At 42.1% G+C, this 16,044-nt stretch overlaps 1 pseudogene; it reads right to left on the minus strand.

The window, feature by feature from the left end:
• Positions 1-2,370: 2,370 nt before the first annotated feature.
• LOC103742395 lies at positions 2,371-2,830 on the minus strand (annotated as a pseudogene).
• Between the last annotated feature and the right edge of the window lie 13,214 nt (positions 2,831-16,044).

Consider the following 16,044-nt stretch of genomic DNA (forward strand, 5'->3'; position numbering starts at 1 on the left):
CAGGTGGCCTCATGGGGCCTAGGTTTTTTTTTTTTTTTTTTTTTTTTCAATACCATAAGAGCTGTGCTTGGGACCAGTGTCTTTTCAAGATAGTAAACTTCCTCCAGTAATTGAACCAACAGCCAAGACAGATAAAGCCCTGGAGGGAATGTCACCTGTCTATATAGGTGCCTGGTACATAGATGGCACAAATAAAAGCACCAAACCAGATTGGGGAGCTGGTGCATTTTTTTTTTTTTTTTTCAATACCATAAGAGCTGTGCTTGGGACCAGTGTCTTTTCAAGATAGTAAACTTCCTCCAGTAATTGAACCAACAGCCAAGACAGATAAAGCCCTGGAGGGAATGTCACCTGTCTATATAGGTGCCTGGTACATAGATGGCACAAATAAAAGCACCAAACCAGATTGGGGAGCTGGTGCAATGCAAATGAACACTGACACCATGTGGCAGGAGAGGGAAGGAAAGAGTAGCCAGTGAGCTGGGTTAAGATCAATGTGGATAGTAGTCATTCATGAGATTTGGGCCTTGACAATCTGTACTGACAGTTGGGCTACATTCAGATGCCTGGCTTTATGGATGGTTCAGTGGGAAAAGGAAATATGGAAGGTGATGGGTCAGCCACTGTAGGGACAACAGATGTGAAAGGAAATATATAAGTGAGTTCAAGAGGAATCAGAACTGGAAGTTTTCCATGTGGCAATCCATAGCTCACTGAGTCCTGGAGATCAAGAAGCAGAGGTTCTTTCCAAAATACAAACCACCTGCCTTCAGGGACCACTAGAGACTGTCTACTTTGTTCATCTAAAGTCTGGCCACAGGATAGCCAACACAGGCTGGAAAATAGCTAAAGCCACCAACATTGCCATAAAATGGTCGGATATTCTGCATGTTGTCCAAACATGTGGGGCATATTCCCAATTATGACCTTGAGCAGCAGTCTGATGTGGCAAGTCAATAAGTCAACATATACCAATATGGGATTGATAGGTAGACTATGACAGGGCCTATATTTATCAGGAAGGAGGCAAATACACCTCACTTGTGTGGGCACTGCCACAGGCCTCTTGCAAACATTAAAAAAATGCTATATTTTTATTTTATGTATATGAGTGATTTATCTACATGTATGTAAGTGCAGTGTCCATGGAGATCAGAAGACAGCATCAGATCCCCTGGAACTGGAGTTAGGGATGGTTATTGGCAGCACTATGTGTGCTGGAAACCAAACTCAGGTCATCTGCAAGAGCAACCAGTGCTTTTAACAAGTGAACCATCTCTCCAACTCCTTGCAAACACATTTGAGCAAGCCATCAATGGGTGATTCCACCATAAGGTTCTCACCCAATTCACTGTTATATATGGGCATGTCCTGAGAATTGAGAACAAGAGGGGTACTCATTTTGCAATCACTGGTGTGCAGAACTGGGCTAAGGACTCTCAGGTCTAATTGTACTTCCAGCTTTTTTACAGCGCTACAAGGGCTGGACTGATTGAAACAAATGAGCTATTGAAAAAGCAGCTAAAGGGCGGGCATGGTGGCACATGCCTTTAATCCCAGCACTTGGGAGGCAGAGGCAGACAGATCTTTGTGAGTTCAAGGCCAGCCTGGTCTACACAGTGAATTCCAGGACAGCTGGGGCTACAGGGCCCCGGTCCAAAAAAAAAAAAAAAAAAAAGCAGTTAAAGAATTTGAACAGGGGGTGCTGGAGAGATAGCCCAGCAGTTAAGAGCACTGGCTGCTCTTGCAGAGTACCTGGTTCGGTTCCCAGCACCCAAAGGGCCGCTAACAATCATCCATAACTCCAGTTCCAGGGGATCTGATGCCCTCTTCTGACCTCCGAAGGCATTGCATAACACAGGTGCACCTACCTAAATGCAGGCAGTACACTCATACACATAAAATAAAAGTAATAAATGGCTGGGGAGTTGGCTCAGCGGTTAAGAGCATTGACTGCTCTTGCAGAGAACTCGGATTCGATTCCCAGCACCCACATGGCAGCTACGAACCTTAACTTCAGTTCCAGGGGAATCCGAAGCCCTCTTCTGACCGCAGCATTGCACTCACATACATGCAGGCAATACACTCGTACACATAAAATAATAACATATTTAAAAAAAATAAAAATAATAAAGCCAGGCGTGGTGGCGTACGCCTTTAATCCCAGCACTTGGGAGGCAGAGGCAGAAGGATCTTTGTGAGTTCAAGGCCAGCCTGGTCTATGTAGCGAGTTCTAGGACAGCTGGGGCTACAGGGAGACCCTGTCTCAAAAAGACAAAAAAATAAATAAATAAAAATAAAAATAATAAATAAATAAAATTTTTGGTCTTTTTTTAAAGTAATTTTATTGCTTCAGTACACAAGACAAATTTATGCCCCTGGAGTAGAGGCTGAGGATGACCCATATTTTCAATTGGGTGGGAGGACCTGTTTGGTCTTGCAATAATGAGCTAGCCCACGGGTGAATTCTACTCTGCATCAGAACCAGGCAGAATTTAGCTCCATAGCATTTCTCTTCCTCTCAAGATGCTTTCAAACAGCAACAGCTTTCTTAATTAACTGGTAGTGATTCTTGGGAAGATCAGGAGCCAGTCCTTTGGATTTAAGGATTCTCAAAATTTTATTGCCAGTCACAAAACAGACTTGTGCAACACCTTGGGAGTCCCTCAGGATTGCACCTACCTGGGATGGAGTCAGGCCTTTTCTTGGCCAGTTTGTAAATCTGTTCCTTCACCTCATCAGATGTCAGCTTCAGCCAGGTGGGGATGCTGTGGCAGTAGAGAAGAGCCAACTGCAACAGGCCCTTCCCAGGAACATGCATGTGACCCATGGTCTGGCAACAAAGAGCTTTTTTGGTCTTTTTGAGACAGGGTCTCCCTGTAGGTCCAGCTGGCCTGGAACTGGCTATGTGGACCAGGCTGGCCTTGAACTCACAGAGATCCTCTTGCCTTTGCCTCCAGAGTGCTGGGATTAAAGGCAGTATACCACCACACCTGGCAAATGAACATTTTTTAAAAGAGTTTGAACAGGAGCTGGAGAGATGGCCTAAGTGTTTCAGTGGTTCAGAATGAACTAGCTCAGCAAACTTCCCTAAGTTACTCCATTTTGTTCAGAGCCATTTCAGCCCCAACTTTGCTCCACACCAAAAGGAAAAGGGGGGCAACCTTAGGTCTTGGGAAATTGTCCTAGCAATGAATCATGGAATGTGCTAATTCCAGACATTTTACATCTAGCTAACTGCTTGTTTTCACTTCTGTAACTCGCTTGCTATTTTGGGTCACCTTGACACAGAGCATAAGACCACCCTTGTTATCATGTTATTGTATGACCACCTGGTAACTGCTGATTCCAGCTTCCTTACTATACTCGTTATGGCTAGGAACTTGACTAATTTTAAAATTACGAAGTTGATTACCAAGTTATATGACTGTATCACTTGTCTGTATAATGATTGGTTGTTGATTAATAGATCTAAGTTCTGCTATGTTGTCCAAACTTGATTGGTTCACAAGTGTCCTGTTTGAATAATATTTCTGTAATCCTATAAAAACTCTGACCTGACAATCATCAGGGCTGCTTCTACTCCCAAGATGGACAGCTCAGCTGGTCGAAAATTAAAATTTACCTTGCTACTTTTCTTAAAGTGGTGTTGGTGATTTTTTTGTCCTATAACACAGAGCACTGACTGCTCTTGCAGAGAACCAGGATTCAGTTCCTGGCACCCATATGGCAGCTAACAACCATCTGTAACTCCAGATCCAGGGGATCTAATGCCTTCTTCTGGCCTCTGTGGGCATTGTACACAAGGGAGCAGTTACACACATATAAGCAAAACACTCATACACATAAAAATGAATAAATCAGGGCTAGAGAGCTGGTGCAGCCATTAAAGGCTCAGGCTCACAACCAAAAAGACAAAAAAGAATAAATCAAAATTAAGTGAGTAAGAGTTTGAACAAAGATACCCTGTGCAGGTGGAAAAAGATACTACCAGGGGATGATGAAATGGCCCAGTAGGTTAAAGCACTTGTTGCCAGGCCTGATGACCTGAGTCCAATCCCCAGAAACTGACCTTCTGGTGAAAGGAGAGAACCAATTCCCACAAGTTGTCCTCTGACCTTTACTTATAAACAATGAATGAATGAATGAATGAATGCAATTTTTAAAACAGCACTTCCAGAAACTGTAAGATTATTAAATGAAAAGTTCAAGTGTCAGAGATAGAGTAATTCCCTATGAGTTAGTTCCTGAAGCTCTACATACTATAAATCCTATTGTCACTAATGTTCTGCATGCCAGAACTAGATGATAAGGTCCTACTGTATGCTTTGGTTGTAGGACATGGAGAAATCAAGCTGGGACTAAACTGGAAGCTTCTTTTCCCCATTAACTGGCTTTCATATTTCTAGAAGGCTCTATGTAATCTGTTGAAAGAAAAACTTTGTTGACAGTCCTACTTGATAATAGACCATGTGTGCTGCACTATCAACATGCCAGACATGAAGAACCCATTGTTGCAATAGTGGAATGACTATTGTTAATGCACCCAACTGCTCTCTGTTTTGATTTAAGGCCCTCTCTACTGGAGGGAACTTGTGTTTGATACTGTAAGTCAGGGGAAAAACTTGTAGCTAGAGAGGCCATAGACCTCAGTAGGGAGGCTGCTGCTACTGGTTTGCCAAACAGATGTGATGTGCCTGCCAAATTGCCTTCTAAACATTTGTGTTTACACTCATAGATTACTGTTGCTGTCAGCTTCAGTCAGTTGAGGAGGAAAACATTTTTGGTAGTGGGAGATACTATGGAGATTTATAACTGGTCAGGCTGCTTAGAATAAGTGACTGTTGCTGTGGTATAGTGTCCCAATATTGAGACATAAATAAAAGGAAATAATCAGGCATTTATCTGACCCCCTCTGAGACTCAAGGAGGAACATCATGGAGGAGGAGGCAAAAAGAACATAAGACCTGCAGGAAGGGGTGTGTCATGTGGTTATTTCCTCCAAACTGAAACATCCCCTCCTGGAGGGAGGAAGGCTTATGCTGCAACTCAGGAATCTCACAAAACTTATGAGACTCATGAGGCCCCCCTCCCCAAGGCTGTATAAGCAGTAGAAAGGTGCTAGGGGAAAGGAGACTGTTCTATTGAGCTACCTGCAAATGATAAGGGAATCCAGTGATGCAACTCTTGCAAGCTATCACCCATGCTGGAGTGGGCTTTTCAGTGCTGCAGCTGCCCGAGCCTCCATGTGCCTATAACTATCCCCTAATTCATACTTCTGTAAGTAAGTGCAACAAACTGATTGGTTCACCAAGTTAAACATAGGCAAAATTGTTTGTTTTGTCAGCAGTGCCTTATATAGGGTGATTAGATATTACATCTCCCCAGGAAAAAAAAATCATACACAGCTCTTTAAATAATACCACCTAGGGCTGGAGAGATGGGTCAGCCATTAAGAGCACTGGCTGCTCTTGCAGAAGACCCAGGTTTGATTCCCAGCACCTACATGGCAGCTAACAATCATTCATAACTCTAGTACCAGGGGAATCTGATGCCCTCTTCTGACCTCCACAGACATTTCACAGCATAGGTGCACTTACACACATGCAGGCAATACACTCACACACAAAATAAAAATAACAAAGAAAAAAAATATTTTTTTTTTGATCTTTTTGAGACAGGGTCTCCCTGTAGCCCCAGCTGTCCTGGAACTCACTATGTAGACCAGGCTGGCCTTGAACTCACAGAGATCCACCTGCCTCTGCCTCCTGAGGGCTGGGATTAAAGGCAATGTGCCACCATGTCCAGCTAGAATGTATATTGCTCTTGCATGATCAAGTAAAACCATTGTATGTTGTGGCATCTGTATTTTTTGTGAGTGTGTGGTTTGTTCAGATTAACATTTTTGACCCATTGCTGTAAATGTGAAGGTACTTCAGAGGAAAAGTTGTCTGGAAGTTTGAAAAAAAACATATTGAACATGTTATTTACAAATGTAATTTACGGATCACTTAAAACTAAATTTATCTTAGTGGGGATGGTTGTACAACATTGTGAATGTACTTAATGAACTGTTTACCTGAAAAAGGCCAAATGGTAAACTTCATGTTATATATATTTCACTACAATTAAAAAACTAGCTGGGCATGGTGGCGCAGGCCTTTAATCCCAGCACTTGGGAGGCAGAGGCAGGCAGTTCTTTGCGAGTTCCAGGACAGCTAGGGCTACAGGAAGACCAAAAAAAAAAAAGAAACGACAGTCTCTACTAAGTTCACATATCATTGAATTATTTGAATTGTTTACAGAGAGTAGACACACAGTTTTAAAAATTAGTATTATTATTATTTTTTGGTCTTTTTGAGACAGAGTCTCCCTGTAGCTCCAGCTGTCCTGGAACTCCCTACCTAGACCAGGCTGGGCTTGAACTCACAGAGACCTGCCTGGGTCTGCCTCCCAAATGCTGAGATTAAAGGCGTGCGCCACCACGCCCAGCTAAAAATTATTTTTTAAGGGCCAGCAAGATGGCTTAGTGAGTACAGATGCCATCAAGTCTGATAACTCGAGTTTGATCCTTGGGTTTCACATGGTGGAAGGAGAGAACAGACTTCTGCAAGTTGTCCTTTGACCTCCACACATGTAAATATGTAAAAATGTAATTTTAAAAACTTAAAAATCATTTTGGAAAAATATTCCTATTTTTGCAATGGAAAAAAGAAGACATAAAGCCGAGCATGATGGCACACACCTTTAACCCCAACACTCAGGAGGCAGAGGCAGGCAGATCTCTGTGAGTTCAAGGCCAGCCTGGTCTTCATAGTGAATTCAGGCCAGCTGGGGATACAGCGTGATGGCACACACCTTTAACCCCAACACTCAGGAGGCAGAGGCAGGCAGATCTCTGTGAGTTCAAGGCCAGCCTGGTCTTCATAGTGAATTCAGGCCAGCTGGGGATACAGGGAGACCCTTTCTCAAAAAGACCAAAAATAAAAATAAAAAACAAAAACAAAAATAGGGTTGGAAAGTGCATGAAGCTGTGGTCTCAGGCTTCCTGGCTGTCTACTGTTGACCATTCTAAGATGTTGTTCAGAACTGCCATCTCAGAACAATGCTCTGTGTTTACAGGGTATTCTACCTTAGAATTTGGTTTCTAATAAGTGCGTTTGTCTAGGCTTGTTGTCCGCCTTCTTACTGTGCTCTTATGTAGTCTTTCCTCTGTGTACAGAAAGATGAGGAGGGAGGGACAGAGGGAGAGAGAATATTTTAGTGACTCTTACCAGAACACCATCAGATTAGGACCTACTTTAGGGTCTCATTCAATTTTAATTACCACCCCCTAAAAACCCTATATCAAATATTATATGGTCATATTGGGGGTCAGAACTTCAACACATGAATTTTTTTAATCTTTTATTATTTTTCAGTGTATGAGTATATTGCTTGTTTGTGTATAAGAGCATCAATGTCATGCAATGCCCACAGAGGTCAGAGGAGGGTGTCAGAGCCCCTGGAACTGGAGTTACGAATGGTTGTTAGCTGCCATGTGAGTGCTAGAAATCGAATCCAGGTCCTCTGCAAGAGCAGCCAGTGCTCTTGGAAAGTAACTATGCTCACCACTATACCACCAACGCAAAGCCAGTGCTCTTAACTGCTAAGCTATCTCTCCAGCCCCTAACACATGCATTTTGGGTTACAGTTCAGTTCCTAGCAGTACCTTCTATCATATTGCCTTTAAGGAAGATTCTACAAATTTATACTCCTCCTAGCAGTGTCTGAGACTTCTTTTAAAAAATATTTTATTTATTTTTGTTGTATATGTATGAGTGCATTGCCTGTATGTATGTTAGTATATCTGTGTCATGTAATGCTTGTGTTGGATCCTCTGGAACTGGAGTTACGGATGGTTATTAACCATCATGTAGGTGCTGGGAATTGAATCCCGGTCTTTCTACAGGAGCAGCCAGTGCTCTTAACCACTGAGCCATCTCTCTAACCCCTGTTTGAGACTTTTTATCCTGTATTCCCACCAAAAATTTTTTAATAAATTGTGTGCGTGTGTGTGCATATGTCATGAATGCTCAGGTGTCCAAGGAGGCCAGAAGAGGGTATTGGATCTCTTGGAACTGGAGTTACAAGCAGTTGTGAGCCACCCGATATGGTTGCTGGAATCAAACCCCATTTTCTTGAAGAGCTGGAACTATCTCTCCAGTCACCTCATCACCAGGATTTTAACATTGCCAAATCATCATCATTGTCATCATCATTTTAGACAGTGTCTCATGTATCCCAGACTGGCCTCAAACTTACTGTATAGATGAGGATTGTTTTGAATTTCTGATCGTCCTGCCTTTACCTCCTGGGATTACAGATGTGCACTAACACACCCGGTTACTGTAGCGCTAGGGATCTAACAAAGTGCTTTGTGTATACTATACAAACACTCTTCCAACTGAACTACCTTCCTAGCCCAAAAATCTAAATTATTTTGAAAATGAATCTTGAGGACTTCCAGAGTTAGACAACTTCCTAATTGCACAAATGGAAGCCTTGACTAAGTGATTACGTCGGGCTGCATTTCAGTGTTAACTACTTTATAGACTCAGACCCATTTCCTAGCTATGGGTTATATAACACTTTTAATCCTTGGTCCATCTGGGAGGCACCCATACCTCACAAATCGGAAAACACTGAAGAGTGGTGCTGGAACCTTGGAGGAAGAGCTCCTTATTGCAAGGTTCAGGAATGAGTTGCTGAGAACAAAGTAAGATGCATTCAGATGAATTGCATGAAATACTGAAAAAATACAGAGTAGGGAGCCATCTTGATAGGGGGATGGAGATTCTTTGATGTGGAATAGCAAAGCCTCCCATAGCCACTGGGTGCTTCTCCAATTATAGCTGCTTTTCTAATCCCTAGTGGCAGCTGTGCCTTCAGGAGGCCTCTTCTCACTCAGTCAGACCAAAGAAATGATGGCTTCTTTCTCTCCCTATCTTCTTGTCCAACAGGAATAAACCATATGCTCCTAACTTCCAGGCAAGAATGCAATAGACTTATTTTTCCATGTACTAAAGTCCCATGATGGACTGCAGCAGTTCAACTACTTACAAAAGAGCAAATCATGTATCTGTGCGTCGGTGTTTGCTCATTTTCTGCACTTAGAGCCACAATGATTTCACAGGCTTCTTTGCTATTAGAGCCCACTCAGAAATGGAAACAGCAAAGGGCACTTGGAATTTACTTAAGCCCTTATATTTCATAACAGCTTTAAGGATTTTACTTTTTAATGAAAATGATACATACCTATTTAAGCAAATTCAAATACAAAAAAGTATAAAATTCAAAGTAAAAATCATCTAGAGTCTTATTACCCAGAGACATTGTGCTAATCATAGGTATATGAAAAAGATTTTATATAAATAAGTTCATGCTTTCATTCTGTGACCTATTTTACTAAAGCACAGCATGAAATCTTACCAAGTCAGTAAACATGGAAGAACACAATCACTGACAATGAGTGCAAAGTATAACTCTGAATATACGTACTGTAATTCCTTTAGTCAGTTCTGTTTATTGCCTACTTGTGAAACTACTGTCCTACTTAGCTTTAACTGCCAACTTGACACAGCTTAGAGTCACCTAAGAAAGGAATCTCAGATGAGGGATTTCCCAGATCAGACTGGCCTGTGGGCATGTCTGTAGGGGATTGTCTTGATTGCCAATTGACACAGGAGGGCCCAGCTCACTGTGGGTGGCACCATTCCCTGGGCTGGTTGTCCTAGCCTGTATAAGAAAGGTCACTAAGCATGAGCCTATGAATGAGCAAGCAATGTTCTTTCATGGTTTCTGCTTCAAAATCCTGTTTGAGTTCCTGCCCTGACTTCCTTCAGTGAGGGACTATAATTCTTTCCTCCCCTAAGTTGCTTTTGGTCAGAGCGTTTTATCACAACAGAAAGAAACTAGTACTGTTACTAGTACAGATCATCCTTAGTCTATAATTTTTCAGCTGGATGATGGTGGAAAAGTACTATGCATTCAGTAGAAACTATGCTTTTGAATTTTTTTTTTTTTGGTCTTTTTGAGATGGAGTCTCCCTGTAGCCCCAGCTGTCCTGGAACCAGGCTGGCCTTGAACTCACAGAGATCTGCCTGCCTCTGCCTCTCAAGTGCTGGGATTAAAGGCATGTGCCACCATGCCTGGCTATGCTTTTGAATTTTTATCTTTTACCACGTGTGTTAGCTTTCTGATAAGCTGAATATGCTAGGGGTAGTATGGCCATAGACTATGTTGTTTTTCTGTTGCTATAAAAAACTGTGTAAGACTTATAAAGAAAGGAGGTTTGTTTTGGTTCACAGTTCTGAAGGTTTTGGTCCATATCTCATTAGACCTGTTGCTTTGGGCTCATGGCAAAACAGCACATCATGGTAGGGAGCACATGGCAGAACAATGTGCTACATGATGGGAAAGAAAGAAGTCTGATTTCATTATCACCTTCAAGTGCCCTGGACCTAATAACCAGAAGACTTTCCACTTGAGACCCCAGCCCTTAAAGTTTCTACTGCTTCGAAGTAGCATCAACCTGGAGACTAAGGCTTGAATACATGGACCTTCAAAGACATTCAACATCCAAACTAGCACCAAGCTACGGATATGTGGTGATACTTCCTCATGATGCTGAGCAGCAGCAGTGAGTGGCATCTCTCAGGCAGTCACAAGATCAAGAATAAATGACCGATGCTCTGTTGATAAATTGTGGAATTTCTAGGTTGGGTGTATTAAATGTACTTTTTAACTTCTGATATTTTCACTTTACAATATAGTTTTTCAGGATATAATTCTTATTGTAACTTGAGGAACAGCTATGTAAGCAATGCTGAGATAAATGCTCCTTGTGTCTGTTTTTCACCACTTTTAGGAATATTTATTTATTGGAGGGGTGAGATAGCATCTGATGTAGCCCAAGTTGGCCTCAAACTTGAGATGTAGCTGAAGCTGGCCTTGAACTCCTACTTCCATCTCCCAAGTCCGGGGATTACAGGTGTGTACTACTACATTCAACTTAATTAAATGGCAGGCTGGGCATGTAGCTCAGTTGGTAGAGTGCTTACCTAGAATATATGGTGGTTCATGCATGTAATCCTAGAACTCAGGAGATGGAGACAGAAGGATCAAGGAGTTCAAGATCATCCTCAGCAAGTCTGAGATCAGCCTGAGCTATGGAAGACCCTGTCTCAAAACAGAACAGAACAGAAAAGAAAAGAACAGAACAGAACAGAACAAAACAACAACAAAACCCAGTACTTAACAGAAAAGTCTTTCTGTACTCATCACATACAGCATTCAGTTTGCCCACTGTCACAAAACATTAGTTTTGAACTGAAATAATTTGGTTTGAAAAACATGCGTATTCTAAAAATACTTGAGTTGCTGAATGACAGAATAGTGTAGAGATAGAAGAATTGATAGAATCATAAATCAAAGCCCCCCAGATTAAAGTAAAACTAAGTTTCCCAAGCTATATTCTGGGAAACTGTACAAGGAAGCCAAAGAAAAATAATTCTAACTATAGAAAAGAAAAGATGACCTGACCTTTTCATGCTCCTTTAATCAAGCTGGAAAAATACCTGAAAAATCCCCCCTCCCATTTCTGCTGTAACCATGTAACCAAGCTCCTATTGTGACCTAAATACCAGCCCCTTACTGCTTGTGGTTTGTGGTTTCTGTCTATATAACCTAGCTTCTAAACTGAATCTGCACTTCCCCTTTTGATTAAGGGGGAGTCCGTCTGGGCGATTAAATCCTCTTGCAATTGCATCTACTGGTTTGAGGACTGAGTTATTGGGGTGCGACCTCCCGAGAACGTAGGGTACCCTAGTCTGGGGGTCCTACAGAATGTCTAGACAAAAGACAATAGTAAGCTGGTCCTGATGGTGCGGGCCTGTAATCCCTACTACTGCGAAGGTTGAGTCAGGAGGATCACAAAGTCAAGGACTGCCTAGGCTACAGAGTGAGTTCAAGGCCAGTCTGGGAAACTTAGAAAGACCTTGTCTTAAAATAAAATATTTAAATATAAAATTACAATGAGTATCAATTATGAGCAGGGCACGATGCTGTTTTGAATTTGAGAGGCAGCAATAGGAATTGAAGGGAGGGGGATGATCTGGAAGAACACAGGAGAAAGTTACAAGGAGAAAAAGATGAAAAATTGCTGAAGCCTTTGGAAAGTGGGGTGGTGCTGGGAAGCATTAGCCCTGGCATTTATTGTAGTAGAAACCAGAAAAAGTGGAGATAGAGGAGCTATAAAGAGCTGTTCAGGGGGTGGAAAAATGGCTCAGCATTTAAGAGCACAGACTGCTCTTCCAGAAGACCAGGTTTTGATTCCCAGAACTCACATGGCAATAACAACTGTCCGTAACTCCAGTTCCAGGGGATCCAATGCCTTCTTCTGACCTCTGCAGTCTTTGCAGGACATGGGTGCACTTATGCACATGCAAGCAATACCCTCATACACATAAAACAAAAATAAAAATAAAAACTTCAACTTCTACTGTATGCAGAACTGTCCTAGGAGTTCCTCGTGTCTTGATTCATTTATCTTCACAACAACCCTTGAGAAGGAACTGGGGATGTAGCTCAGTTGGTAGAGTGCTTGCCTAACATGCATGAAACTGAGTTTGATCCCCAGTACCACATAAACCAGGTATAGAGCACACACTTATAATCCCAGCACTCAGAAGGTGGAGGCAAGAAGATCAGAAATTCAAGGTCATTGTTAGCTACATAGTGAATTTGAAAACCAAAAAAAACATACGGGACTGGAGAGATGGTTCAGGAGTTAAGAGCACTGTTGCTCTTGCAGGGGACTCAGATTCAGTTCCCAGCACCCACATGGTGACCAATAACATTCTGTAACTCCAGGTCCAGGGATTCCAACTCCCTCTTCCATGGGCACTGCTTGCATGTGGTACACTTACATACATGCAGGGATACTCATACACATAAAATTAAAATGATAAAATCTTTTTTAAAAACACAGTAAAGCAGGCCGGGAGTGGTGGCGCACGCCTTTAATCCCAGCACTTGGGAGGCAGAGGCAGGCAGATCTCTGTGAGTTCAAGGCCAGCCTGTTCTACATAGTGAGTTCCAGGACAGCTAGGGCTACAGGGAGAGCCTGGTTAAAAAAAACCAAAAAAAAAAAAAAAAAAACAAAACCAAAACAAAACCAAAACAAACCAAAAACAAAAACACAGTAAAGCAAAAAACCAATGAAACGAAAAACCACCCCATGAGATAGGTACTGTGATCATCATTACAAAAAAAAAAAAAAACCCTCCCACAGAATGGGTAACTTGCCCAAGATCCCATAATCACTAGCAGATTTAAACTTAAAAAAAGCTGGGTGTGGTGGCGCATGACTTTAGCCCTAGCACTCAGGCGAGGCAAGAGGCAGGTGGATCTCTGTGAGATCAAGGTCAGCTTGTTCTACATAATGAGTACCAGACCAGCTAGGGCTACAGGGAGACCCTGTGGAAAAAAGACCAAAACCAAACAAACAAGAATGAAAAAGATTCAGACTTAAGCAATTTGATACCACCTTGGAGTGCTTAACCATGGTATGAAATCTCTCTGCATGAACAGGTGGGTGAGTTGGTGATAGGGTAATCACAGAGAATGATAAATTATGCCTCCCAAGAAATTTGCTTTATAAAAGCTCTCCAAGAAACAAAAAAGGAAAAATTTCACACGGAAACATCAAATTTGATACCTTTTATTTTTGGAGTGTTCTGACTAGTAAACACAATATACTCTTTTAAACTAAAAAATATTGCCTGCGGCCGGGCATGGTGGTGCACGCCTTTAATCCCAGTACTCGGGAAGCAGAGGTAGGCGGATCTCTGTGAGTTCGAGGCCAGCCTGGTCTCCATAGGGAATCCAGGACAGCTGGGGCTACAGGGAGACCCTGTCTCAAAAAAACCAAAAAAAAAAAAAAAAAAAAAACTAAACTAGAAAAACTAGATAATCACATACATCCATTTTCAGCAAGGGGTTCTTGCTGTGTGGCAGGGAAAATGACTAGTAAAGTTACCACCAATGATCATCTATGTTGAAGAACCTAAACTTTTTCCCACTCTTCTAGGTTTAGGATGGCCTGTTCCTAACTCACTCTTGGTCACCAAAGTAAGTCTCACATCTCCAACACTGCTGACTAGAGAAAAAACTTGTTCTTAAATTCCCCTTTGTAGGTTGAGTGTGGTGGTGCACACCTTTAGTCCCAGCACTGGGGAGGCAGAGGCATGCGGATTTCTGTGAGTTCAAGGCCAGTCTGGTCTACATAGCGAGTTCCAGACCAGTTAGGGCTACAGGGTGACCCTGTCTCAAAAACAACAACAACAACAAAAACAAAACTTAGCAGATAACTTAGCAGATAAGAGAACTTGCAGTAAGGACCAGGGTTTGGTTCCTAGCACCCATGTGGAGGCTCACAACCATCTGTAACTTCAGTCCCAGGGGATCTGACATTCTTTTCTGGCCTCCTTGGGAACCAGACACACACGGTACACTCATACATGCATGCGTGCACACACACACACACACACACACACACACACACACAGAGGCAAAACACTCATACACAAGAAATAAAATTCAACAAGTTTTTTAAAAAAATTCTCCTTTGGGGCTGGTGGTTAAGAGCACTGGCTGCTCTTGGAGAGGACCTAAGTTCAATTCCTGGCACCCATATGGCAGCTGACAACTGTCTGTAACTCCAGTTCCAGGGGATCCAATGCCCTCTTCTGACCTCTGAGGGCATTGCACAACACAGGTACACTTACATATATGCAGGCAAAACACTCATACACATAAAACAAAATAATAAATTTTTTTAGTCCTTTTTTTTTGGTCTTTTTGAGACAGGGTCTCCCTATAGCCCCAGCTGTCCTGGAACTCACTACATAGACCAGGGCTGTCCTTGAACTCACAGAGATCCGCCTGCCTCTGCCTCCCGAGTGCTGGGATTAAAGGCATGCACCACCATGCCCGGCCATAAATATATATATTTTTAATTCCCTTTTGACAGAGAAATAGAATCCTCAGTCAAGAACAACATTCAGAAGAAATTAAGAAAAGCACACTGTTCTGTACTTCAAAATGGAGCTGAAACACTTTGCCATCCTATTTCACGGCAAGCAAATGACAGTTATACTTAGAAAAAAAAGATTTATTTGGGAACTGGAGAGATGACTTAGTAGTTAAGAGCATGTATTGCTCTTGCAGAGTTCTGTCTTCAGCACACACATTGGGTCCCTCAAAATCACCTGTAACTCCAGCTCCAGGGGGATTCCCATGCCTCTGGACTTAGAGGGCACCTGTAGTCATGTATGAACTAGCCTCATGCTCCTGCCACCATGCCATGACCACCATAATTGACCATACCCATTTAGAACTGTAAGTCAAAATAAACTCTTTCTCCCATAAATTGCTTTGGTCAGATTATTTTACCATAGCAAGAGAAGACAAAGATGCAAAACAATTATTTGTCCTAAACTCAGATAGATACTTCTTTATCCTTATGCCATATTTTACATTCCAGAAAAAAACAGGAAATTATTTCAAGAGAGTCACTAAAATAAGAAGTAATATTTTCAAACCATTCAAAGGAATAGCATTAAAAAAAAATTAAAACTAGCCAAAGGAGGAATAAAAGCAAGTAATATCTGATTCTTAAAAATCCAAAGAAGAGGGGCTGGAGAGATGGCTCAGCGGTTAAGAGCACTGACTGCTCTGGCAGAGGACCCGGGTTCGATTCCCAGCACCCACATGGTGGCTATGAACCGTCCTTAACTCCAGTTCCAGGGGAATCCGTCACCCTCTTCTGACCTCCATAGCATTGCACGACACAGGTGCACTCACATAAGTGCAGATAATACATTCGTATACATAAAATAAAATAATAAATAAAATAGTTAAAAAAAAAAGAAGAAGAAGAAAATAAAAGGAACCAGTAACTATTCAGCTGTTCATGCCATCATGCCTGGACACCTTCTTTGC

The sequence above is a fragment of the Nannospalax galili genome, unplaced genomic scaffold (genome assembly GCF_000622305.1).
Source record: "Nannospalax galili isolate Female #2095 unplaced genomic scaffold, S.galili_v1.0 scaffold359, whole genome shotgun sequence".
Lineage (NCBI taxonomy): Eukaryota > Metazoa > Chordata > Mammalia > Rodentia > Spalacidae > Nannospalax > Nannospalax galili.